General features: G+C 39.4%; 1 long non-coding RNA gene across 1 annotated transcript; it reads left to right on the top strand.

The window, feature by feature from the left end:
- On the top strand, positions 1–19927 carry LOC121101027. The gene is made up of 6 exons (XR_005832954.1): positions 1–446; positions 5466–5733; positions 9103–9229; positions 9432–9524; positions 17278–17435; positions 19540–19927. It is a non-coding gene; the product is annotated as an uncharacterized LOC121101027 (long non-coding RNA).
- The last annotated feature ends 7893 nt before the right edge of the window (positions 19928–27820 follow it).

The following is a 27820-nucleotide window of genomic DNA, read 5'->3' on the forward strand; positions in this document are numbered from 1 at the left end:
ATCTCTGTCAAATAAATAAATAAAATCTTAAAAAAAAAAAAAAGAATTTCTCTTGGGAACACCTGGCGGGCTCAGTCGGTCAAACATGCCATGCTTGATCTTGGGGGTGTGAGTTTGAGCCCCGCGTTGGAGGTAGGGATTACTTAATAAAGTTTTTTTAAAAAAAGAATTTCTTTTGATACATGTTCTAGTTAAATTTCTTCTCAGTTCCAAATCCACCCTTCACTGCCCTGCTTTGTTATGCTACAGCTGAAAGTGTAAACATTTCTCCTTTGTAGCTGGCATGATGGTTTGTCAGTGAAGAGCACTGGAGGGCCACTGCAGGGGAAAAGTCAGGGGCGCCAGAATTCCAGCTGAGCTCAGCCCTCCAGCAAGTCTCACAGGCACCCCAGATTTCTTGCTTCCCCACCTGAGTTCCAGCATCTCACTACACAATCTCCAATGAGGTCAGTATTTCAGGCTTAGGGGAGAAAGGGCTCTTCTAAATGTGTTCCTTCCTTGGGCCTGCAGCCCTAGCCCTAGAGAGCAGGCATCCTCCAGGGCCAGGTCGGGGGAGTGAAAAGTGCTTCTACGGGGTGGGGTTTGGTGCGAAATAATCTCAGGTATTACAATGGTGTGTGTGGCCCTCCAAAGGACCACAGAACTTAAACAGATATAGTGTATCTGCAGTATTAAAATTTAATGGAAGGGAGGCACAAAGGAAAAAAAAAGTCTAGAAAATCTCCTTAGGGGGGCAATAATGAAAAAAAAGAGTTAGGTAACATGCCCTAAAAGCAGCAGCAGTTCCTCATAACCACTATCCCCGTATTCTTTAGAAACCTCTTGACTCCGTAGTAGTTAATCCCGTTTTTTAGTTAATATAATTTATATTAAACTTTCCCTGTTCCAATTATCATATGGTTTCTGTCATCCAACTGGGCTTTGATACAGTGCATTTGACTTCTATGAAAAAAGGCAAATCGGAGGCTGAATTTAAAAAATTTCAAGACATTTTCTAGAACCTGCAGAGATAAATCTCCAGGTACTCATATTTTATACAGTAGGGGTATGTGTTCAGGATGATGATCTTGGGACCATAATAGGTACTGAATGACCAAAGATAGGCTGTTAGTCTGAACTTGGTGAAGCAAAAAGATTGGTAAAAACGTTGGTTGAAGCAACACAGGTGTTCTGGATAGCATTTCACTGGTACAACACATACTCTCTCTGCTGAATACGTTTCTCACTTATGACTATTTTCTTAAGTGCCAAACTCTGTAATAATGATGATGAGGGTAGTAATAGTAATGAAAGCCACCATCCACTGGGTACTTACTAAGCTCCGTCACTGTGACAAGAAGGCTGAGAACGGATAGAAAAAGCCCAGTGTACAAGCAAGGAGACCAGTTAGGAAGCAGCTGTAGAGGCCCGGGGATGAGGTGGTGGTGGCCAAGACAAGGGAGCTAGAGGGCATGCAGCTGACTCCCCGGTGCCTAGAGCTGAAAGGGCTTTCTAGCCAGTTCAGCCACCCAACAGTCTGCACCCGAGCAATCCTGCGGTTAACCACCAGAGAAGCAGGACTTGAAATGGAGATAGGATCTTTTCTTTCTTTGGTAAGCTCCTCCCAGGGGGCCAGGACTAGGTTACGCAAAGTTAGGGGTACTCTAATACTAACCACACGTTCTTTAGTACCTTGTGACCCCTTAGAAACTATAAAATGTTAACGCTAATAGAAGGATACTTTGGGATTAGGAAGAACTCCGTAAATCAGACCCAAAAAGCACAAGCCAGAACACAAAATTTTGGCAGATTTGACCACACCAAAATTAAGGATTTCTGTTCAGTGAAGGCTGCTGTAGACAAACTTATGCAGACAGAGGACGGAAAGAAAATATTTAGAAGATATTTCAAACCAACAGAGAATTAAAACCTAGCACATATAGGATTTCACCCATATGTGAAATTTAAGAAACAAATGAGCAAAGGGGAAGAAAGAGAGAGGCAAACAAAGCAGCAGACTCTGAACTCCAGAGAACAAACTGTTGGTGACCACAGGGAAGGTGGGTTGGGAGGTGGGTTAAATAGGTGATGGGTTATGGAGGGCACTTGGGGTGAGCGCCATGTGTTGTACGGAAGAGTTGAATCACTATGCTATGCACCCGAAACTGATACTACACGGTTAGCCAACTGGAATTTAAATAAAAACTTTTAACAAACCTAGCATATATAGGGAGCTCCAGCAAATCAAATAAAGTACACAACAGAAACTGTTAAAGAAGAAAAGTACTCAGTGACACTTGTTTAAAAAGGTAAGGCAGTCTTTATACAAGCCCACCGAGGTGGGGTTTTACAGTAGGGGGAATGGGGCTCGACTCAGAATGCAACATGGCCAAGTGGGAATTTGTAGCCAAGGAGGAGGGTGGGGTCAGTGGATGGAATATTACTAAGAGGAAACATCAGGGGTAAGGGGGTATCTGGCTAAGCCCAGGTCACAAGATTCTTGCTGAAGGCAGGCCAGGGAGACAGACATCACCTGGGGGCAGGGGAGCATGAGGAACCTGATCAGAGATCCAGAATGATCAGTTATCAGGTGTGTGGGGGGGTTCTTGCTAAAACTGGCTTTAACAGGGAAGTGCACATATGGGCCTAGGGGAGGTTTCAGGAGACTGAGTAGTTAGGTCAAGCAAAGAATTTTGTCAAAACATCAACAGAGCCCGTGAATAGCTAGTTCTCAGAAGTGAAAAGCCAGGTGACCAGGAAGAGTTGAAGAGACGTTCAATGTTACAAGTAAACAGAGAACTGCATATTAAGACTAATTACTCTCACACCTAATAGATTTGTAAAAATTAGAAAGTTGGGCAATGACTTGGCAGTCTTGGCAAAGATGTGGCGAAACAGGACTCCTCATGTGCTGCTGGCATGACTGTAATTAGATACGAGCCTTCTGTGTTTGCATGTGCTCACATACATGTGCACATGCAATGGGTAACCCAGGAACCCCTCTGCACACGGGTTCATAAGGAGTCATGTGTGCAAGTGTTTAGCACAGGGTTGTTTGTGTTGGGAGTTGGAGGCAGTCTGGGTATCTATCACTAGACATGAGGATATGGTAAAAGTATTGGACACTTAATATGGAACCTTACACGGCAGTTTGAAGAAGTTAGCTACATGTGCCTAAAGGAGCATGGAAAGAACTTAGAAACAGCATTGTGTTAAAAAGCAGTTAACAGGGACACCTGGGTGGCTCAGTTGGTTAAGCGTCCAACTCTTGATTTTGGGTCAGGTCATGATCGTAGAGCAGTGAGGTCGAGCCCCACGTTGGGCTCCCCACTGGGCATGGAGCCTGCTTAAGACTTTCTCTCTCCCTCTCTTTCTGCCCCCCCACTGAAAAAAAGCAGAACAAGAGTCATTGAACAATACAGATTGAAAACACATACATTCATAAAACAACATTATAAAATCCAACTCGGGGATACATGCATTTCTAAGCACATACTGAATACATTAGAACGGCTGCTGGAGACGAAGTAGGGAAATGAAAAAAATAAAATAAAACGAGAAAATAACAAAGTAAAATAAAACAAGACAAGGCCTCGCATGGAGGTCTGTGTACCATGAGCTCCGGAGGGTGATTAAGTCAAGTCTTTGCAAAGTCCAAAGGAAAAAAAAAAGACTCTAAATCCTATATTTCTTGAAGTTTTTTCATTCCACAAATGAGATGTGATGTTTGCTTTTTTAGGTAAGCCATGTAAACAGCTGTGTGAGTGGCTCATTCGTCTAGCCAGGCTTTCCAGGTCTCGGGGCACATTTGAGCAAAGCAGACATCCATGAAAAGCCAGTGGGTGAGAACAATGTGGAGGATACACCTGTAAACTGAATTCTAGAAACCAAAGCCTAAATGCAGCCTTATTTATGAAACTAGAAATGCAGTGCAAAACCCATAACGAACATATTGTAGTAGCAGATCAGTGACCCGGCTTGGTTATTTCCATCCAGCAAAGAGAAAAATTGAGATATTATTTAACTATGAAAAACAGAATGGAGGAGACAAACAGGTAGCCCCCTGAAAGACAATTCGGTCGGCAAAGGGGGATTAGGTGGCATCAGCAGGCACGATAAAAATGCGTATACCTATATGTTTGTGTGTCTATAAAATGTTTTAAAGTGAATTGACCTCAGGATTCTCTTTGCTTCAAAATGCCTTCAGTCAAACAGGAAGCACAGAAGAGCCTGGTTTGATTCTAGGGCTCTTCCTTTTTTTTTTTTTTTTTACCTTATGAAATAAGTTTATTCAACCTCAAGATTTATATTTTTTTAATGTTTTTTTATTATATTATGTTAGTCACCATACAGTACATCCCTGGTTTCCAATGTAAGGCTCGATGATTCATTAGTTGCGTATAACACCCAGTGCACCATGCAATACGTGCCCTCCTTAATACCCATCACCGGTCTATCCCATTCCCCTACCCCCCTCCCCTCTGAAGCCCTCAGTTTGTTTCTCATAGTCCATAGTCTCTCATGCTTCATTCCCCCTTCTGATTACCCCCCCTTCTTTATCCCTTTCTTCTCCTACCGATCTTCCTAGTTCTTATGTTTCATAGATGAGAGAAATCATATGATAATTGTCTTTTTTTTTTTTTAAGATTTTATTTTATTTATTTTACAGAGAGAGACAGCCAGTGAGAGAGGGAACACAAGGCAGGGGGAGTGGGAGAGGAAGAAGCAGGCTCCCAGCGGAGGAGCCCGGGCTCTTCCTTTTTAAACCCGCCAGGTCTGTCGTCGAAGGGGAGAGCCAATGACCCGGAGTATTTCTCTGTTTCTGAGAAGGACCGCGGACACCACCTGCAGAGTCAATCAGTTTGCCCTTTTTGAGTTCATTCTCGTTTTCAACTACCTGCCTAGACAGTGGATTGCTGAGAATTCACATGTCTTTTGTTTGGGTTTTTTGGTTTTTGGTTTTTGGGTTAGCTTTAACACTGTAGCCACCTACCTTAAATGACACTGTAAAGTTAGCAGGATCTGCTTTCGGGTGAAAGCCAGAGGGGCGGGGAAGTGAGGGAAATGAGTGAATGCTTGATCCTTAAGTGCTACACTGTCACTTGCTCCTGCCTCTGAGTCATCCTTTGTACTTAAAAGCCCCTTTCTTTGCCATTAGAAGGAATAATTCTACAAAACGTTTTCCGTAAGGATACTTAGTTATTTGAAAACATTTTTTTTTGCCTACCATTGTATTTGGCTATCCTTACACAGTGGACTCACCTGCAGCTTCCCTGAAAGTACATCAAGCTAGCCTCCAGCAGCAAGCCAAGTTTAATTAAAGAAAACTTGAAATTGTACGTACATGCGAATGAATGTAACTTCTTAAAACTATATATCGATACACTACTAAAGTAAAACTATCACAAAGTCTTAGAGCTTTATAGAAGAAAAGAACCTTAGCAATTAATGACCTCAGCTGCTTTCTTTTCTGCCTCCCCTTGCAGCTCAGTAACAACGTTTCGACGTAAGGAGTCCCCCCTGAGAAGGACAAACATCTATACCATAGCTCGGAAAGATCCCCTTTTGCATTTTATCTTCACACCAAGCTTATTCATTTTTAGAGACTTTTTGGAGCCAATGAATGAGAAAAGTGATTTATAAACTTTTCTCGTTTTGTTGACGAGACTGTTGCTTCGTCTCGAACTGGAGGACATAAGGCAGCCATCTACGGGGCCCTGGAAAACAAACCGAGTCCCCGCCTGCAGAGCAGCTGTGAGTAACTGTACATTGTTTCCTGCCCGTTTTAACCTTACAGGTGAAAGCCACGCTGCCTCTGCTATTGATGTAACGATTTAGCATTCCAAGGTTTCTATTGTCTATTAGTATTAAAGTATTTGCTATCTGATCGAAAGCCTAATGGGGTGCCTGGCTGGTTCAATCGGTGGAGCGTGGGACTCTTGATCTTGGGGTTGTAAGTTCAAGCCCCAGGTTGGGTGTAGAGAGTACTTAAGAATAAACAAATAGCCTAAAATATTGTTAATCAAGTAACGATTTTTACGATACAGCATCTGACTGATTTTTCAAAAGCCAGTATCTGGCTTTTGGATTTTTAAAAATTTTATCACACATATTCATGTAGAAAAGTTGCAAAATACAGCTGAACAAAAGGAGACAATTTTTCATAATCTCACCACCTACAGAAAATAGCATTTCCCATCTATACTGCTAGTATTCATTTTTGTCTTAAACAAGAATATTTTACTTCAAAATTTTCACCCAAACACACTTGCTTCTACAAAGGTGAGCTTCTGAGAGCCCAACTTCCTTTGTGCAGACAGCAGACTCTGCTCTGGAGGGAAGGAAGTGGCTCATATCCTGGCTAACAGGGGATCATTGTTCCTCTGTCAGAACTGGCACAGCGCCTTCTTCAGCCAGAAAGACAATTATGTGACAGAATCCAAGAGTCGGGCCTGCCTTCGGAGAAAGTGGCTTAAAGCAAATTTTACATGTGGAGTGTACGAGGCACTTTCCACGCCGTCTCTCTAATTATTACAACCTAGATAAACATGAGTTTGAATCCCAGCTATTCCTTACAAGCCAGGTAACAGTGGGTAAGTTATGAAGGCCCTTTGCCACAGTTTCGTCATCTGTTCAATAAGGACAATAAGAATACCAACCTCACCGGGTCCTTGTAAAGACCAATGAGCTTACCACAGAGTCCTTCGTGCCTGGCCTCCTGCAAGATGTCAACAAATGTCGGTAGCGTTATTGTTGTGGTCGTGGATTGCCATGGGGATTATATGAAATACTCTATTGGAAACTCCTGCCACACTTTGGAATTATTATTACAATACTTAGTATCACAGGGAGGGTTTGTTTTTCACCACCCACATTTTCCTCTGGCAGCACTCCTCGGTTTTTGACTCTAGTCCCGTGCTATTTGGTAGAACTTTCTGTGATCACAGAAATGGTCCATAATCTGTGCTGGCCAGTATGGAAGCCGTCCGCCAAGTGCAGCTATTGAACGCTTGAAGTGTGGCTAGTGCAACTGAGGGGTTGAATTTTTAGTTTTAATTTTATTTAATTTTAATTAATTTAAATAGTCACAGCTAGTTCCGTGATTTCTATCTGTTCCTACTCCTGTCTGATCGCTTCAGTTGCCTTTAGGCATATGCAAATCAACCTGTAGGGACTCTAGGGAATGTCTCCTCATTCACATTGTTTTGAATAACGTCATTTTCTACATGGTTCATTCTTGATAAATGATAAATTACAGTCCCACCATTAATAAAGTAAAAACAAACTGGATATATTTCCAATGTCAAGCTTCTCCACCAAGTCTGCTTTCCATAAGCACTTTGGGTTGTTTTTTTTTTTTTTTTTAAGAGTTATTTATTTATTTTAGAGCAAGAGCGTGGGCAGGGGGAGGGGCAGAGGGAGAGGAATAGAAGCAGACTCCCCGCCAAGCTTGGAGCCTGAGGCAGGCCAATCCCACCACCCCCAAGACCGTAACCCAGGCTGAAGTCAAGAGTCCAACGCCCAACAAACTGAGCCACCCAGTCGCCCCTCCATAAGCATTTTGTAAACTTGCATGAGAAGAACTTAATAACCTTTTTAAAAAACATTTGGCAGTTTAGTTTAAAAGGCTGTTTTATCGGGGCCCCTGGGTGGCTCAGTCAGTTAAGGATCTGCCTTTGGCTCAGGTCTTGGGATCTTGGGCTCCCTGCTCAGTGGGGAGCCTGCTTCTCCCTCTACCTGCCCCTCCCCCTGCTTGTGCCCTCCCTGTCTCTGTCAAATAAATAAATAAAATCTCAAAAAAAAAAAGCTGTTTTATCACACCCCATGTTGAGAATAGAGCCTACTTTTAAATGAATGAATGAATGAATGAATGAATGAATGAACGAATAGCTGCTTTACAGATCTGGGATGAAAGGGGGTATCTCTGCTGTCAACTACTCTCCCACACAGTACACAGCAGAGTAATTCTTGATCTGCTGGTTCTGTGTCGTTGGGTCAGTCCTATGCTTCCCTGGGGACTCTTGCTCACAGCCCCCTTCTGAGCCTCAGGCTGACACCCTTCACCCATCCATCACTGGTGTTGAGTCAGAACTTGAGTAGGCTCCCTGAGGGCAGCCCTGAGTAACTCCGAGCTCACAACGCCTTTTCCAGGTTCCAGGGTCCCTGCTTCTCTTCTCTGTTGGAAAGCCAATCTGAACTTCAGGTTCTAGATAAATCACACAACCCTCATATCAAAGAAAAGCTATAAAACCAAAACCCATTTTCATTAGGTAAGCCTAGCTCTTTCCTCTCCTGGGGAAAGGCTGCCACCTACTGTAATACATCAGCATTGGGCTTTTCCAAGGTCACTGAACAACCACTTCCTCTAGACGAACGAAAGTATGCACAACCCCACCTGCCTTCCCCTCGATGGGTCAGGAGTGCAGAGCGGAAAAGCAGTAGACGTTCCAGAACTGGAGGGCAACAAAGCAAACTCATCCATATGAATGGTGCCCTGAAGGAATTGGCATCTCCCTCTGATTAGAAGAGGATTTATTCTTCACCACTCAGCAGCACCATTTTTTTCAAGTTAGCTCATAGTAACCTACATACAATCTCTGTTGTTAAGAGGCTGATTATTTCCTTGATCCTTCCAGTTCTATGTATCTTTATTCTTCACAGTCCTGGAAAGTCTTTGGGAGGAGAAAGGATGAGAAGAGGACAAAAACTGATGGTTTACAGGGTAGCATCCTGGAGCCTTGCACTTTGACTTTCTTCAAAAATCCTAAAACTCAAGGAAATACTTGGTAGTGATGAGCGCACACGGCTGCTATTCGAGACATGGTTCAATCTTAGAAGCATGATGTTGAGTGAAGAGAGCCAGACACCACACAATGAGCCATTTACAGATATAAAGTTTGTAATGTTATTCTATATCTATAAAGTCAAAAACAGGCGAAGCACAATGAAGCCGATAGTGGTTAACTGTGGAGCTGGGGTAGTGGTGGGGTTTAGGACACACTATCCCAAAAGGTGGCATCTTGGCATATTGAATATTTTAAGCTGAAAGAGTTTGAGAAAAGACAGAGCAGGAAGGTCACACTGACCGTCCCCTCATCATTCCCCCTTCTCCCCTGAAAACAGGTCATAAAACTCGTGTGAGAAGTGCCCTCCCTATTCCAAGAGGAAAGAAGACTCCTTATCTTGGAAGACAAAGAGACGCCAAGAAGAATCCTAACAAACGGGCCTTGCTAAGTTCCCGCAGTTTACTGTAATTAGCTCATACTCTTTAACCTATCATACTGCTCCTTCACTGTCCACTTGTCATCAAACCTGGCACAAAATACACAGTTCTGGTGGGGTTTTTTTTGGGGGGGGTCTTCGTTTCCTGATGAAGGTTCTTATGTAAAAATTATATTAAATAAATGTGTATGCTTTTCTCCTGTTAATCTCTTTGTAAGTTTAATTTTCAGACCCAGCCAAGGACTCTAAGAGGGTCGAGGAAAACCTTTTCTTCACGTACAGCAGTAATCTGGAAAGGACAAAAAGGGCCTTCTGGAGTATTGGTAATGTTCTATTTCTTGACATGAGATGATGTAGTTATGTGTTTCCATTTTGCGAAAACCAGTTGAGCCATAAATTTTAAGGTATACATGATATACCATCCATAAAAAATCATTGTTTGAGAAACCAAGTAGTCATGAGTAAAATAATATGACACCTGCGCTGTTGTTTTGTTTTGTTTTTTTTTAGAAAACTTCAGAAAAATAATTAGGTATGGATAGATGAAACAAAAATAATAATGTTAAGCTGTAGGATAGATACATGAAAGTCCATTATTCTATTCTCCCTGCTTTTGTGTATTTGAATGCTTTTATAATAAAAAGTTTTTAAAAATCATGGGTGAAATGTTAATCTTAGTGAAGAGAACCACATAAAATCCAAAAGTCATAAATGAAAAAAAACATGAGGCTTCCACATCCGTTCCAGCTCCTTCCTTCCATCAGAAAGGCTATAAAGTAAAATGCTGGCTTTGTTAGTCCCCTGGCTCTGAGCCTGTATGTGACCTAATGCTAGTAATGAAGGTATAGGCAGAAACCAACATTATAGCCACATACATAAATAATATAAATCAAAATAACAGTGGGGTATCATCTATTTTTCACCTATTGGATTGATAAAGATCAAAGAGTTTGCTAATACTCTACGTTGACAGTTTGAGGACACAGTTGTTCTTCTCCACTATTGGTGGAAACTGAAGTTTATAGAAAATGTTTTGGAAGAGTAATTTGGAAATAGCTATCAAAATTCTCCTGAAAGCAAAAGCAACATTTAAGTGGTAAGAGTGGGCATGGACTTACCATGATGAGCACTGGGTGACGTATGGAAGTATTGAATCACTCTATTATACACCTGAAACTGATACAACACTGTATGTTAGCTAACTGGAATTAAAATAAAAATTTAAAATAAAAAAGACATTTAAAAAAAAGAGTGGGCATGGAAAGAAAGCAACAGGTAGAAGAGTCTATGTAGAGTCAAAGTTGATTAATTATATGACTGACTAAATATGGAGAAAAGGCTCCGAATTACTAGGGACGTTAACGGAAATAGGGAGTCGCGGGAAGGCACGTGTTTGGGCAAGCAGATAAATAATTCAGTTTGGGATATGTTATGTTTTCTGATACTTTCACAACAAAGGTAGTTTTTGTAGTCCCTCTGGATCTAGAGTCTAGATGTTAAGATAGATGCTCATATGGAACATTAACGATATCATTAAGTAATAATCCAGGAACTCACCAGAAGGCAAACTGAGAGAATGCCACTTAGCCTCAATTGTAAGTAGGACCCACTTAAAGAAAATGTACTTCTTTTTTTTTTTTATGATTTCTTCTTATATTATGTTAGTCACCATACAGTACATCCCCGGTTTCCGATGTAAAGTTCGATGATTCATTAGTTGCGTATAACACCCAGTGCACCATGCAATACGTGCTCTCCTTACTACCCATCATCAGTCTATCCCATTCCCCCACCCCCCTCCCCTCTGAAGCCCTCAGTTTGTTTCTCAGAGTCCACAGTCTCTCATGAAGAAAATGTACTTCAAACAACAGCTAGACTTTCTTTTTCTCCTACCCAACTGGCAAAGATTTTTTAAAATAACGGTTTGGCAAAGATGTAGAGAAATGGATACTTGTCGCATAGGCTGGTGTGCATATGCTTCTGGAAGACAACTTTATGGTATATACCAAACCTAAAAAGCATTAGGCCTTCTGAGCCATCAATTCCAATTCTACCTGAAGAATGTACATAAGTATTTTGTATTTAATTGTTTTTCATCAAAGTCATATATGTACATGGTACTAAAAAAAGTTATTCTAAAAGACATGTAAGGATACAGTGAGACCTCTCCTCCATCTCCTGCCCAAACTGCTCTAAAGAGGCCACCACTTTCAACATCCAGCTGTTTTACCTATTGTCTCCATCTTTGTGTTTAAATGATTAGTTCATTCAGCTATTTCTTCCCTTCCTTTTTTTTTTTTTTTTTTTTTTGAGTATAGTTGACACACAATGTTGCATTAGCTTCAGGTGCATAAGTAATGATGCAACAAGTTTATACGTTATGCTATGCTCACATCAAGTCTAGCTACCATCTGTCACCATACAAGCTATTCCAATAGCATTGACTATATTCCTTATGCTGTGCCTGTTATTTCCCTGGTTTGTTCATTCCACAACCAGAAGCCTATATCACCCACTCCCCTTCATCCATTTTGCCCAACCCCCTCCACCCCTCCCCTCGGTAACCATCAGTTTGTATTTATGGGTCTGATTCTGCTTTTGTTTATTCATTTGCTTGGTTCTTTTAGATTCCATTTATGAGTGAAAGCACATGCTATTTGTCTTTGTCAGTATGACCTATTTCACTCAGCGTAAGACCCTCTAGGGCCCTTCCGTGTTGTCCCAAAAGGCACAATCTCATCCTTTTCTAAGGAGACATAATGTTCCATTGTGTGTATGTATAGATATATATTCCACATCTTCCTTATCTATTCGTTATTCGGTGGACACTTAGGTTGCTTTCATATCTTGGCTACCGTAAATACTGTTCTAATAAATATAGGGTGCATATATGTTTTCAAATTAGTGTTTTTATTTCCCTTGGTTAAATACCAAAGGAATGGTATTATTGGATCATATGGTATTTCTATTTTTAATTTTTTGAGGAATTCTATACTCTTTTCCACAGTGGCTGCACCAATTTACATTCCCACCCATAGTCCCTGAGGGTTCCTTTTTCTCCACTTGCTCGCCAACACTTGCTGTTTCTTGTGTTTTTTATTTTAGCCACTCTAACAGGTGTAAGGCGATATCCCATTATGGTTTTGATTTGCATTTCTCTAATGACTAGTGATGTCGAACATCTTTTCGTGTTTGTTGGCCATCTGGATGTCTTCTTTGGAAAAATCTTCAGATCCTCTGCCCGCTTTTTAATTGGACTGCTTGTTTTTTTGGTGTTGAGATATATAAGTTCTTTATATATTTTGGATATTAACCCCTTATCAGATATATCACTTACAAATATCTTCTCCCATTCAGAAGGTGGCCTTTTTGTTTTGTTATTGGTTTCCTTTGTTGTGCAAAAGCATCTTATTTTTTTCAAAGATTTTATTTATTTGAGAGAGAGAGAGTGAGTGAGAGAGAGAGCATGAGAAGGAAGAGAGTCAGAGGGAGAAACAGACTCCTCACTGACTGAGCAGGGAGCCCGATGCGGGCCTCGATCCCAGGACTCCGGGATCTTGACCTAAGCTGAAGTCAGTCATTTAACCAACTGAGCCACCCAGTCATCCTAAAAGCATTTTATTTTGATGTAGTCTCACTAGTTTATTTTTGCTTTTGTTTCCCTCACCTTAGGAGACATATCTAGAAAAATGTCTCTATGGCCAGTGTCAGAGAAATTACTGCCTATGTTCTCTCCTAGGATGTTTATGGTTTCAGATGTCTCATTTATATCTTTGTCAGTCAGCTATTTTTTGATTTATCAACTGAAAACATAGTCTATTGACATCCTTTTATGGTAATGGAGGATTCAGCTTTTCATTCAACTACCACCTCCACTTCCCCACCTCCTCCCCATATAGTTTTATCATAATCTTTAAAGGTCACGTAGCATGACTTTTTGGCAAAACATCATAAGGCAAAAATGTTTTGATTAATTCAGTAGTCAATATTTACATAATTATGAATATAAATATTTTCAAATGTCAAATGGCTGGCAATATATTTTTTCAAACCTACAAACACAAAACCATGAAACAATTCATCAGTTCTGGTTTTTTTCTCAAAAAAATCCATCCTTTTTTTTTTCATATTGAAGTATAGTTGATACATGGTGTTATGTCAGGTATACAGCAGAGGGATTTGACAAGCCTATACATTATACTCACTCACCGCAAGTGTAACCACCATCTGTCCCTCTGTCCCCTTGGTCTAATCAGGACTGGCTGCACCTGAGGCTTAGAGGCATGGTTGTCACTCTAGGACTTCCTCTCATCCTCTAGCTTAGTCCCATTTCCTGGACTCTTTGTCTTCTTTCTTGGTTGACTCTCGTATCTCTGAAATAGTAATTTCCTCGGAAAGGGTACCTAAGATGTAAATTTTTGAGAACTTAAACCTCTGAAAATGCCTTTATTCTGCCCTCACACTGTGTTGATGGTTGGATATAAAATTCATGGTGAAACACAATTTCACTTCAGAATGTTGAAGGTAATATTCCATTGCATTCTAGAATTGAGTGATACTGTTAAGAAGCCTGAAGTTATTGTTTACCCCCCTCTTTTTTTTCAATGGTTTGTTTGTTTCCCCTTCATTTTGATGCAGTTTTCTCCTCTTTGGAAGATTTTATGATCTTTATTCTCAGTGCTCTGTTTCATAATCATGTCCTTGTTATAGGCTTTTTTCATTCATTGGTCTGGATATTTCAACCTGGAGATTCATGTTCTTCAGGTCAGATAAATGTCCTTGGACTTTGTCTATAATTTTTTCTCCTTCATTTTTGTTCTATAGGCTCTGGAACTCTAGCTGATATAGATTTCTCTTTGATGTTTGCTAAGTTTCCTACCTTTCCCCCTTATTTTCCATCTCTTTGTCTTCTTGTTTGATGTTCTGGGAGATCTCTTCAATGCTTTCCTGATCTTTTTTTTGGATTTTTTGTTTTGGTGATTATATTTTTAATTTTCTTTCTCTTCTCTTCTCTTCTTTTCTTTCATCTCTACGCCCAATGTTGATCTTGAACTCACGGCCCTGAGATCATGAGTCACATACTCTGCCAACTGAGCCAGCCAGGTCTCCTGTATTTTTAATTTTCTTTTTTTTTTTTTTTTTAAGATTTTATTTATTTATTTGAGAGAGAGCAAGTGAGAACGAGAGAGCAGGAGCAGGGGGAAGGGCAGAGGGAGAAGCAAGACTCCCCATTGAGCAGGGAGATGTGAGGCTTAATCCCAGGACTCCCGGGATCTTGATGTTGGCAGAAAGCAGATGCTTAACTGACTGAACTACCCAGGTACCTCTACTTGTAATTTTCGAATGCTTTTTTAGAAAAGGTTTTGTTTTTCTTTTCTGCATCCTGCATCATGTTTGTTTCCTCTGAGTTCCTTTTTTGTTTGTTTATTTGTTACCTTTGATATTGTGGGGTTTTCTTGATTGTCTGGTCTCTGTTCTTTTTGTGAGAAAAATCAACTAAGAAAACAAATTGAAAGCCCTTGCTGGGGTGAGGAGAACAGGTCAAAGAGTGGGATTCTCCTAAGGTGATTATTTGGTACACTGGCCTTTTTATTGGCTGATTATAAAATGCCAGTGTAGAAAATATTTTTTTCTAAGGGTATTTAGTTTCTCCATTGAAGAATTCTCCATTCCCCTTTCTTAAATGTTTTGTGATCAAAGTGTAGAAAAGGATGTGAGTAACGTTTGAGTTATTACTGTGTACCGACCTTGTTTGTATATTTAGGCTGTTGCAACCAAGGAAATTCAGTTACATGTCTGTACCAGGTATACCCCCATGAAAAAATAGTCTGGAAATACACATAGCAAAATTTAAAAATCATTATCTGTTAGTGTGGATTCATGGGTGATTTAAATTTTCTTTTTTTTCTATAAAATTAATATGCAATTTTTGAGATTATTTAGTAAAAGTAAACCATAAGAAACAAACAAGCCAATTGTTTTAATGGACAAAAAAATTTCAACAGATATTTCATTAAAGATGTTATACAGATAGCAAGTACCTGCAAAGATGCATATCTTTGGTCATTAGGGAAATACGAACTAAAACCACAATGAAATGCCACTACACACTCACTAGAATGGCTTTTAAAAACAAAGCTAACAGGGGTGCCCGGCTGACTCAGTAGAGTATGCGATTCTTGGTATGGGGGTCCTGAGGTTGAGCCCCATGTTGGGTGTCGAGTTTACTTTAAAAATAAATAAATAAAAATAAAAACAAAGCTACAATAACTAGTGCTGGTTAGGATGCAGAGCAGTTCTCATACATTGTAAACGGGGATGCAAATGAAGCAACTTGGGAAAACAGTTTGGCAGTTTTTACCAAGTTATGCACTTACCATATGACCAAGTAATCCCACTCCCAGATATTTATCCAAGAGAAATGAAAGTATATGTTCACACAAAACCTGTATGTGAGTATTTATAACAGATTTATTCATCATAGCCCAAACCTGGAAACAACTCAAATACCCTTCCACTGTAATAGCCCTAGAGCACGGACTACAAGTCGGCAATTGAAAGAAATGAACTATTGATACATCAACAATATGGATGAATCTCAAATGCATTATCCTAAGTGAAAGATGCCAGATTCAAAAAGCTATGTATTATCTGATTCCATTTATATGACATTCTGGAAAAGGCAAAAAACTATAGGAACAGAGAACAGATTGGTGGTTGCCAAGGATTTGGGGTGAGGGGATGGGCTAACAAAGGGACCGCATGAGAGAATTTTCTGAATGATGGTACTGTTCTGTCTCTTGATTATGTGATTGTGCATTTGTCAAAATGTATAATGCTGTGCACCAAAAGAGTGACTTTAATTGTGTGTAAATATTTTAAAAATATTAAACTATCCCTTTGTTTTAAAATCATAACAAAATACTTAAATTAGGAGGAGCTAAGTATCTCAAAATGATCCTGTACGTGGTTCCTCCAGATAGCAAGACTCCTATGGCATTAAAATATAATTAAATTTAGAAAATCAATTCATGTGAAGATTTTGGAATATATCTATTGTAGGCTGTCTGAACACTGGCAGTTCTTAGCCCATGAAGTCAAAAGAATCGCATCTTTTGCCTTTGAAAAGATGAGACATTGGTCAAGGCAATCTAGATAAGACAAGTTACATCAATGCAATTTCATCCCTACTATCTTGTTCCTGAAACACATGTTTATAATTATTTACAAATATTTGTTGGTTGCTTACTATATATAAGGAAGCAATGATAATGTAGAAAATACAGAGATAAATCATGAATCTTATGCTTCAGGTCTAGTAGGGGAAACAAACCACATTATATATACCTATATTACGAAGCAAAAATGACAGTGTGGCCTGAGGTGTGGAAGAGGGACGTTTGGTAAAGGCTGGCTTTTACTTAGTAGGGAGATCGGAGATCACTTCTGGAATTTGGTTATGTAGAGTTGGGGGTAGGGAGGGTTAGAAAGGGCCCAGGGAAGGTAGACCAAGGAACAGAGAAAAACAAAACAAAACAAAACAAAACTCAGAGCTTTCTTTCTCCCCTACAAATATGGGAAATAGCTGTGAACACAACCAGCTATCATCATCGTCATCATCATCTGAACAGATTTGTCATATTGACTGCTTTGCTCACCACGCTACTTTGCTGCCAAACTTACTTATTAGAATAGCTATTATTCTGTTCTTCCAGCAGGATCTCCGGTGTTTGCCTGCAAGTTCTTGTGTTCTAATCACTGGAAACTTGATTTTGTTGAGTTTGTCATTCAGCGCTAATATGTGTGATTACTCAGTTTAAAAAAATACATCTTATTCCAGTCTTTTTCTCCATGCCCCCCCCATTTGCCATTGTGACTAGGACCTCTTTGAAATTGCCACATGTAATCATTTATTTCTCTGGTATTCCCATTAATATTAACTTCATTTTAAATTCTCTCATTCCTGTATCGTTCAGCCAGGTAAAAAGGATGAACAGATCAATTTTCATGTGCCCTCTGTAATTGCAATTTTCAGTACTTCAATCATGTCCCTTTATATTCTTTTCATTTTTACAGGCTAAATAATCATGTTGAGTCAGTTGCTACAGTGAAACTTGAAACCTGATCATTGGAGAAGCTTGCAATTTAGCAGAAAACCAGGCACACCAGGATCTTTCGCTTCAGCGGCACCTTGAGGATTCTTGTCTCTTTTGGAAAATGCCCTGACATGTCTAGTTAGTATAGTTGTTACAATTCTTTCCTTAAACAAGTTTGTAAAGTTGTTGTATTTTAAGGAATATTATACTTAGGACCCCTAGGTAGCTCACTGTAGTCTTATGATCTAGCATTGCTTAACCATACATAATTTGTGGGAAAGGACATGGGCTGGGTAAATGAATTTTCTTGTGAAACCCTTGTATCTTTCTCATGGCACAATTCAGAATTTTGAGTTGCTTCATTTCTGGAAATGATGCTGCCATTGAGGGGAAGACACATGCTGCTAGTTGCTGTTTTGAATGCTCCTTTGACAACATTTTGTTACTGTCGTCATTTGTCTCTTTCTACTAAGGACAAATCCTCTCTCTCTCTCTTCCTCTGTGGGGTGTGTGTGTGTGTGTGTGTGTGACTGGAAATGGCAGTTAATGCCAGTTAATTGGGTCTGGTTAATTTGAGGTTTTACTGTTAGCAGACCAAATTACCTCAGCTCTAGAAACACCCAAAATAAATTCCCTTATTTATCTTTTCTTAGTCACTAGTCCTTCTAAACTAAATATTGTTCACAAGCTGTATCTTCAATATATTTGTGAAACTGTGTTGTTAACAGCTATCAAAAGCCCCTTCTATACTTCAATTTGCCAACTTAATAGCTGGTAGTTCTGAACGCATAAGACCCCTTTGAGTATCAAGAGAGAACGCAGGCTATGGGAGATGAGAAAGATACGGGATATGAGGGCAGATTTAATAGTGATTTGCACAGCCATAAGCCCTAGACAGCAAGGAAAATGGGTAGCATACCAAAAAGGCACCACTACCAGCATTAAGTCAACAAGCAATTTTTTTTAAGTTTACCATGTGCAAGTCACTGTACTAGGGCCAAGGAGAAGACAAGCCATGGTGTAGTAGTCTACTATGGAAACTGAGAGGTCTACTAATAGCTTGAACAGGAGCTAATGTGTCATAAATGCCACATCCATGGTTCAGGAAATAAATGACAGTTGAGAGGAGGAGGAAGATGTCACTTCTGATTAAATGATAATGGAACATTCAGTAAAAGAGATGATGATATCTGAACTGTTCCTGAAGAAGGGTAAGATTTGAGTAGGTGGAGGAAAACCCAAGTCTGTTTTGGAGTGTACGATCCAATTAGGGAAAACTTTTCCTTTGCTCATTTTTTTTTTTTTTGTTCCTTAAATACCACATATGAGTGAAATAATAATAATATTTCTTTCTCTGACTGACTTATTTCACTCAGCTTTATACTCTCTAGCTCCTTCCGTGTTGTTGCAAATGGCAAGATTTCATTCATTTTTATGGCTGGATAATATTCCATTGTGTGTGAATATATATACACACACATACAATAATATATATATATTCATATCTATCTCACATATACATGCTATATATAATACATATATATCACATATACGTTATACATACATATATATATATAACACATCTCTTTTATTTGTTTATTTGGTATTGTTTTTAAAGTAGGCTCCACACCCAGTGTGGAGCCCACTGTGGGGCTTGAACTCACCACCCTGGGAGCAAGACCTGAGCTGAGATTGAGTCAGATGCTCAACTGACTGCACCACCCAGGCACCCCAACCACATCTTCTTCATCCATGCATCTGGCAATGGACATGTGGGCTGCTTGCATAATTTGGCTTTTGTAAATAATGTTGCTATAAACATAGGGTATTTACCCCCAAAATACAAAAACAGTGATACAAAGGGTACATCTTTTGGGCATCTTTCAAAGCCAGAGAAACAGAGATGTGGTGAGAGAGAGTACCCTATTTCTCAGCTGAAAAAAGGGAAAAAAACAGAGTCCATTTGCAATCACATTAGCAGTGCAAGAAACAAGCCTAATCCCCGAAGCATGTGTGGTAAAACGAAAGACGTTAAAAGCAAGGTGACCTCACACAAAGTAGCAAATCTAGGTTTTCACTTGCAGGAGACCTGTTGGGGACATTTGCTGATTTTCAGTCCACATTTATTTCTTCTTCTGAAATGGGGCCCCAATTTTGTTTTCTTTTTCTGGAGAACCACATCTTTCCTCATCCTTATTTTATATGTTCTAGTGAAATGGACTCCATTTCATTCTGGTTTCAGGGTTGGCTATGATCCAGGTCCATCCAATGAGAGCTTCACTCTGGTCACAGTGATTGAATGGATGCATCTTCACTCCATCTGAGCCAGAGAGAGGCAATCTGGGACTTCTGCTGAGCCGGTAAATATGCCTTGGCTTCTACTGGTCTGAACATAGGACGTTGCAGACTAGGAGCTGCTGGCAGCCATCTTCCTATCACCTCTCACCACTTGAAGCCTGAAATTCAAGGCAGACAGCATGGAGGAGAGCAGGAATCCTCACAGTAGAATATAAAGTCCATGAGGGCAGGAAGCTTGGCTTTGTTTTTTGTTTTTAAAGATTTTATTTATTTATTTGAGAGAGAGACAGACAGACAGCGAGAGAGGGAACACAAGCAGGGGGAATGGGAGAGGAAGAAGCAGGCTCCCAGCGGAGGAGCCCGATGTGGGACTCGATCCCAGATCGCCGGGATCACGCCCTGAGCCGAAGGCAGACACTTAATGACTGAGCCACCCAGGCGCCGTTTGGCTTTGTTTTTAAATCTTTTTCATTGATGCATCACTCACAGACAGGCAGGGGTGGGGAGTGGGAAGGCATAAAACAAATGTTTGAAGAAAAAAATATTACATAGTGAATACACATATTTTCTCCTCCCAATCACCACCCCCTCTCTCTTCTTGACTATTAGTACTGTAGTTTCCAGTTTTTTATTTTTACATAAATGGAATTATATAATATACATTCTTGTGTGTCTGGCTTCTGTCACTCAACATTCTTGTAAATATCTGATGAACATACACATGCATTTCTGTTGGATTTTTATATATTTTAAAGATTTATTCATTTATTTGAGTGAGAGAGAGAGAAAGAGTGCGGGGTGGAGGAGCAGAGGGGGAGTCCTAAGCAGGCTCTGTGCTGAGCGCAGAGTGTGACGCGGGGCTCCATCTCATGACCCTGAGATCACAATCTGAGCTGAAACCAAGAATTGGACGCTTCACCAACAGTACCACCTAGGCACCCCTCTATTGTATATTTCTAAGAGTAGAATTGCTACATTACACGGGGCACATATGTTTCACTTTAGAAGATACTGCCAAATTATGTTCCAAGATAATTGCTCCAATTTACTCTTCTCCCCTAGTATGTTCCTGTTGCTCCATATCCTAGGCAACGTTTGGTATTTTCAGTCTTTTAAATGGGAATGTGTAGTGTATCGTGTTGCATTTTTCTAACTAATGAGGCTGAATACCTTTTCTTACGGCTATTTGGGTATCTTTTTCTGTAAACTGTCTATTCAAGTGTCTGTCCATCTTTCTGTTGACTTAACAGTCTTTTTTAATTTGTAGGAGATTTAATTTTTTTAAAATTTAGTCACTACAATGCCATACCATATTATACTGTAGTCTCATAATAGAACTTAGTAACTGAGAGAATATGTGCTCCTACCATGTACTTTTAAGACTGTTTTGCTATTTTTGGCCTTTTGCATTTCCATATACATTTCAGAATCAGGTTACTATTTTCTGTGAATACACCTATTGGGATTTTCTTTGGGATTGCATTGAATCTCTAAATTGATTTGGTGAGAATGGCGTATTTACAACATTGAAACGTCTAATCCATGAACAATGTACATACTTCCATTTATTTATGTTATCTTCAATTTTTCTCAGTAAAGTTCTCTAGTTTTCTATGCAGGGATGGGTCTTGCATTCTTTCATCAGATTTATTCCTAGGTATTTGATATTTTTGTGCAATTGTAAGTGGTAATATTTCTTTTTAAATTTTGTTTGTTACTCATATATAGAAAAACGATTGAATTTTTGTATAATGACCTTATGTATTGTTTTCAATTACTGCATAAGAAAGTATCATAAACTTTAAAACATCTTAGAAAACAAGTTCATTATCTTACAGTTTCTATGAGGCAGTAGTCTAGATACTAGCTGGCTAGATCTTCTGCTCGGAGTCTCTTTAGGCTAAAATCAAGGTGCCTTCAGGGCCTACGATCTCATTTCAGGTGGAGGGTTCACTTGCAAGCTCACGGATTATTTTTGTAATTCAGTTCCTTGTAGTTGTAGGACTGAGGTTCCTCTTTCATACTGGCTGCCTATCCTTTACCCACCACTCTCAGCTCCAAGAGGCCACTGCAATTTCCTGTCACGTAGCTCTCTCGGAAATATGGCATTTTGTTTCTTTAAAGCAGGAGACCATTTCTTTTGTTTCAAATATCTTCGACTTATGACATCTTTCACCTCTAAACCCTCTTTTAGAAGAACTTAACTGATTATGTAGGGCCAGCAGAATGATCTCCCTTTTCATTAACTCAGGTTCAACTGATCTTAATTATATCTGCAAAATCCCTTCCCCTTTGCCATACACCATAATCTAATCACGCAAGAGAAATCTCATCATATTCACAAGTCCACCTACACTTAAAGGGAGGGGATTACATAGGGCATGTACACCGGGGGGCTGGAATCTTGGGGGACAACTTAAAATTCTGCCTACCACATTTTGTATTCAGCAGCCTTAATGTTTAATTAATTCTACTAATAGATCTATACATTCATTGAGATTTCCTTGATACACAGTTATATTATCTAAATATAATAAGTTTTATTTCTTCCCAATTTTTATAGTGTTAAAATTTACTCTTCTTAAACTTATTGCACTGGCTAGAATGTTGGGTACAGGACTAAAAGAAGTAGTGAAGGTGGGCTTGCTCGTCTTTTGTATCATTGTATTTCCAGTGCTTAAAATAGAGTATGAGACATAAGCTTTTTAATAAATATTTTTAAATGAATAAATGGATGACAGCAAAACTGGTGGCTGGGGGTGGGGGGTTGGGGATTGGTTCATGCTTGATCATTTGAGCCTCTAAATCTCACCATGTCTTAAGTCATCCTTAACCATGGACTTTTCAATGACATGATGGCAATAAATGGCAACAAATTATTCCCTCCTTTTTTTCCCCCCAAACTAGATTCTTTTTGTCAATTTCAACCAAAATTTTAAATTATATTAGATCTCCTGATCCAATAAGCAAATAAATGTTTGGGAGAAAAACAATTATCATGCTCCAAGGAATTAATTTTTTTTAGGAGAGCACTTATGGAAATTCAAACATGTTCATGTATCTACCATATTAAGACAATCCTCCCTCACATCCAGTGCTACCTACCACTTCATCTATCCCCTCTTTTTTAAATTTTTTCTTTTCTTTTTTTTTTTTTTAAACAACTAAGCTTCTAGCATCTTTTGTTTTTCTCCATATTAACAATCCTCAACGCATCGTAATCTGCTTCCAGTTCTACCATCTACCAAACTTATCTTGCTGGGATCAGTAGCGACCTTCATGCTGTCAAATCTAATGGACAGCACACATTTTATTTGATATAACTGACCACTCCTAGCTTAAAAAAAAAAATTACTTCCTTTGTTTCTGTGACCTGTAGTCTCCTAGCTTTCTTGTTATTTCTCTGGCTCCTTTTTCTAGTCTCCCTTCATTGCTTTCCTCCTCTCAGAGCCTCTCAGAATCATGACCAGCTGGAATCGAAGCAGCACTCACTGACACACATCAGTGAGCTAGTTTAATCATAAAGACAAAGCTATTTACACAAATGGGTTTTTTGCTCATTGATTTGATATATGCTGATATATGCTTGTTGTATGAATCTGTGGGCCAGTTGCAAGCCCCTTTTCCTTTCCTTCTCTTTCCTTCCTTTCCTTTCTCGTTTCTTCTCCTCTCTATACTCTCAGAGATCTCATATACATCCATCCTTTCAGTTATTAACCACATGTTGACGACCTTTGAATTTATATCTTCCGGCCTCCCTTCTGAGTTCCAGACTCATCCATGTGTGTTTTTGATATTTCCAGGTAGCTATTACATAGACATCCCTAGTTGGACACGTCAATTACTGAACTTATGGTGCCAAATCTTTTCATCCTCCAATGTTTCCTACTTCAATAAATGGTTCCACCATCCCCCCATTTGCTCATGTCAGGAACCTAAGAATCATCTCTGACATCTACCTATTTCTTATCCCTTATGTCCAACCAATCACCAAGTACTTTAAATTATGTTTCCTAGGATACCTCTCAAACTGTCTACTGTTTTTTATCTTTAACACTACCACCCTAGCCTGACACCTGGACCACTTGGACACTATTTTAGTCAGCTCAGACTGCTGTAACACAGTCCACAGACTGGGTAGCTCAAAAAACAGAAATTTATTTCTTGCAGTTATGGAATTTGGGAAGTCCAAGATCAAGCTGCCAGCAGATTCAGTTCCTAGTGAGAGCCCTCTTCCTGGCCTCCAGACTGCCTCATTCTTACTGTGTCCTTACATGGTAGAGAGAGAGAGAGTGACCTCTCTCTTCTTCTTATAAGAACACTAATACCATCATGTGGGCTTCATCCTCATGATCTCATCCAAATATAATTTTTGCCTAAAAGTCCTACCTCCAAATACCATCACATTGGGGGTTAAGTCTTCAACATATGAATTGGGAGCAGAGGGACACAAATATTCAGTCCATTAGAGATACCTTCCAGCTTCTCATGCCACCTGGAACTTGGTTACCTCCAGAAACTCAGAGTGGTCAAACTGATATTTTGAAACCATGCTGTGTCATCTTCTTACTCAAAGCCCTGTCATAGCTTGCAATAAAACTTAAACTCCAACACGACCTATGACTCCCTCTATGATCTGGCTTTGTTCTACTTTTGTCTCATTGCATGCCAACCATATTGGCCTTTTCTCTGTTACCTAGCTCTTCGTGCCTTCTTTCTGCTGGCCGTTTCCACTATCTGGGACTCTACACGACCACTGTTCCCCTTCTCCTATTCAATAGGAGTTCCCCAACTCCTATTCATTTTTCACTTTAAATCCTGCTTCCTTGGGTAAGAATATTCTTAACATTAAATTACATTTTATAGACTCTCATAGCTTCTTTTACCTTTCCTTGATACATACTCCAACTTTTGTTGAACAATTCATATAATTATTTGCTTAATGTCTCTCTTGTGTACTCCCTTTCCACCCTAACCCAGAATGTCAGTGCTATGAGAGCATGAACTGAATCATTCTTGCTTAAGGCTAGCACCTAGGACCCAGAAACATCCTTGATAAATATTCATTGAATGTGAATGAATGTCTGGATGTCTACTTGAGAATGAGGGTGAGTGCAGGGGGTTAAGGAATATTGGTATAGAAACATTTTTCCTACCTCTTCATTATACCACTTTTTAATTTAATTTTTTAAAGATTTTATTTATGTAAGAGAGAGAGAGAGAAGAAGAAGAATGAGCAGGGGAAAGGGACAGAGGGAGAGGGAGAAGCAGACTCCCTGCTGAGCAGGGAGCCCAAAGTAGGGCTCGATTCCAAGACCCAGAGATCATGACCTGAGCCAAAGGCAGACACTTAACAGACTGAGCCACCCATGCGCCCACCTGTTCATTATAGTAAGAGTTTCAGAATCAGAATATTGGGTCCACCATTAAAAGAAACTATGATTTTGACAAAAATTAACCTCATTCTGGGGGCAAGTAATGAGTAACTGAGGTAGCCTCTAACATAGAGACAAAATGCAGGCAGCCCAGGCCGGCAGTAAAGAATCAACCAGAGAGGAGAACAATTTCCCTCTGGATGCCATTAACCAGACAGATATGCTGACCTCCTGGAATCAAAGCAGCGCTCACTGGCCGCATCAGTAAGCCAGTGTGATCATAAAGACGAAGACATTTGTACAAGCTTTTTGTTTGCTCACTGATTTGATGTATGCCTGTTGTAGGGGTCTGCGGGGGGAAAAACTGTCAGTAATCTGCCTTTCAATTTGTAATAGACACAAAAATACTCAGGTTTTGTAAATGTATTCTTTATGCTCACTTTACCACTTCTTTTGCTGTGTATACTGAACTGCAAAGTAAAGTTAGGATAAACTTAGAAGAATGGAAATAGGCCTTTGCATATTTATGAAGGGGGAATACACAAAAATAAACTATACATTGTCTAAAATACTGCATTCTTTCAACCAAATATGGGAACTGTCTCTTGAATTTGGGAACTAGTAATGAGTTCTTAAAATAATTAATCAATCTACATTGATTATTTCCTAAGTTATTAAATACTTATTACCAAGCAAAATCTTTTGTACAAGATGTTTTGGTTTTGTTTTGTTTTGTTTTATAAGTAATGAGAACCTCCATATTTCATACTTCAGAGAAAGCCTTCACTTTTCTTTGGAAGAGAGCGGGAATATGATATGTTTTGGATTCAAATAATAAACAATTCCAGTTAACATAATTTTTCACTTTAATGGTAATTTGTTGCTGTAGCATTCCCACAGAATAGTGTGGGACAAAGAACCTGGGACTGGAAGTCCTTAAAACCTGACTTCTGATTTGAAATCAGTTGCCATCACTAAACCATTACCTGTTTCAGAACTTTCGACCTCTGTTACCTTGTCTGTCAAATGAGAGGCCTCTTCTATTCCTAAAGTCTTTTATTTCAACTATATTTCTTTCTTTGAGTTTTTTTGTTTTGTTTTGTTTTATATAGAACTTTAAATACATGCAAGGGAAAAATACTTTCTGAATTAAAGTTAGATTTTTGGAAATAAGACTTCTAGAATGAAATCAGATTCTGATTGAGAACTTTTTATTAATAATTCATAGATGAAAATAAGGTGAGAAAACACATATATTTTACTTCCTGGTGGAATGGGAACCAAAAAGACCAGACAGTGGCATGAGAATTAAATGGCCATTCTAATGTATTGATATTTTACTATGGATTATATTGTGAAATTGTCCTGGTTTCAGGATACCCAGTTTTTTTCCCTCTCTCTGTTTATTTTGCTTGTAAAATGTTTGATTTGTCTCCCTCATTTAAAAATATTACATAGTAGAGGTACCTGGGTGGCTCAGTCAGTTAAGTGCCCAGCTCTTGGTTTTAGCTCAGGTCGTGATCTCATGGTCATGGGATTGAGCCTCACATCCAGCTCTGTGCTGAGCTTGGAGCCTGTTTGTGATTCTCTCTCTCTCTCTCTGCTGCACCCCTCCCACCCCCCTCATTGTGCATGTGCATGCTCATGGGTTCTCTCTAATTAATTAATTAATTAATTACATAGTGGTGTAAGAATTTGTATTCCTGCTGTTTAAGAAGTTCTTTCTGTGATGGCTGGTGAGACACAAACCCACTCAACATAGAAGGTGGCTCTTAAGAGGCCAACTATGGCTTCTATTTCTCTGAAAATATATATGGCTTTTAAATTGCCCATAATTTTCCCAGAAAATTTTTTAACGAAATTTCTCCTTTTCCTAGAGCAGTTTTAAATGAATGTTTTTTCCCCTAATAAATGTTTAGCTATCTGGTCCTTATAGTATTACTTCATCATAGAGTTGCATATTCTAAAAATAATTTCATATAGTTATTACTTAAAATACTCCAATTTCAAAATAAGCTAAGACTATCATCTTTATCATAAATCTAACAAATTAATGTGGCTTACAAAAATCTTGAGTCCTATAACAAACATATCAGTGGGAAGTTGTTTTAAGACATTAGGCTAATTGGTTATTGATTCTGCTTAGTGTATAGAAAAAGTGGTTTATGTTTATAAGCACTAGTCTATATCTGTCATTCATTATGTCCACAAGTATTTACTGAGCTCTCAACTTGCACCACTCTCAACAGTGCACCAGGCACTGTTCCAGGTGTTGGGGGGTAAGGTGGTCAACAAAACAGACAAAACTGTCTGCCCTCATGAAGCTTACATTCCTGTGGAGGGAAGACAGACAACAAATAAATAAAGTGTAGGGAGGGGGTTAGATGATAATAAAGACTAAGTAGAAAATTAAGGCAGAAAAGCATATTGGGCATGGTGTTGCAATGAGAAATATGGGCGTGATGGAATGTCTCCTTGAGAAGGTAAAATTTGAATGAAGACCTGAAGGAGGTGAGAGAGTTAGCTATTTGGACATCTGGGGAAAAAGCATTCTAGGCAGAAGGAAGAGCAATTGTCTATGCTCTGAGGCAGGAGCATGCCCGGCATGTCCCAGGAGGAGCCCAATGGGACTAGAGGAGAGGAAGAAATGGGGAGAGCAGGAGGAGATAAAGTCAGAGAGGAAAGATTGGGATGACATCATCTAGGACCTTGTAAGGATTTTGTCCTTTACTATGAATGAGCCAGAACCACTGGAGAGTTTTAAGCAGAAGAATGACATAATCTGACCCATGTTTTAAAGGATCAAGCTATTATGTTGAGAATAGGCTGGTGGGGGACAAAGGCTAGGAG

Source organism: Ursus maritimus, unplaced genomic scaffold, assembly GCF_017311325.1.
Source record: "Ursus maritimus isolate PB19 unplaced genomic scaffold, ASM1731132v1 scaffold_6, whole genome shotgun sequence".
Classification (NCBI taxonomy): domain Eukaryota; kingdom Metazoa; phylum Chordata; class Mammalia; order Carnivora; family Ursidae; genus Ursus; species Ursus maritimus.